Below are 965 nucleotides of genomic sequence, written 5' to 3' on the forward strand. Positions count from 1 at the left end.
GTTTAGTTTTGGGATGAGCCCCATTTTGATTTGGATGGTGTAATTAACAAACAAAATATACCCTTTTTGGCTAACGAAAATCCGCAAGTGCTTCATGAACGACATTCTCCGAGAATTGCAGCCTGGGTCGCAATTTCCAGTCATTGACTTAATGGACCTTTTTTTCTTTGAAGAAACTGCGACCAGCGCGTGTTATTTGAATCTCCTCCGCAACAACTTCGCTCCACAGTTTCTTGCTACTGCGTCGCCCATCAACACGCAGTGGTTCATGCAAGATGGAACAAGACCACATGCTGCAAATATTGCGTTGAATTTCTTCGTTTCGACATGCGGGTCATTTCACTCAGATTTTTAGATCGTTTCAGTGACGGACAATTTTGGCACCCCAGCAGTCCAGACCTCAACCCATGTGACTTCTTTCATTGGGATATCTAAAGGAAACAACTCTGCGCATAACTGGATGGAGCTCAGACGCCTTATTTTTCAAGCTTGTTGTGAAATCGCGGAAGACATGTGGCGTAAGGTTTTCACTAACATCAGTGTTCATGTGAAAGAAGTTAGGAATAATAATAGTGGATATATGGCATATGTGCTAAGTTAGAACAATTCTCCACAGAGTTTTTTTCCGCGGCAGTATATGATTCTTTTAGTTTGTCTTGACAGTTAAGTGTTTATTCAAAAACAAAAACAAAAAAACAAAAAAAAATGGTTCAAATGGCTCTGAGCACTATGCGACTTAACTTCTGAGGTCATCAGTCGCCTAGAACTTAGAACTAATTAAACCTAACTAACCTAAGGACATCACACACATCCATGCCCGAGGCAGGATTCGAACCTGCGACCGTAGCGGTCACGCGGTTCCAGACTGAAGCGCCTAGAACCACACGACCACACCGGCCGGCCAAAAACAAAATGGTGACCCATTTTGTGCGTCACTCCATTTCGTGGAACCGCCGTATAAATTA

Source organism: Schistocerca serialis, chromosome 9 (assembly GCF_023864345.2).
Source record: "Schistocerca serialis cubense isolate TAMUIC-IGC-003099 chromosome 9, iqSchSeri2.2, whole genome shotgun sequence".
NCBI lineage: Eukaryota > Metazoa > Arthropoda > Insecta > Orthoptera > Acrididae > Schistocerca > Schistocerca serialis.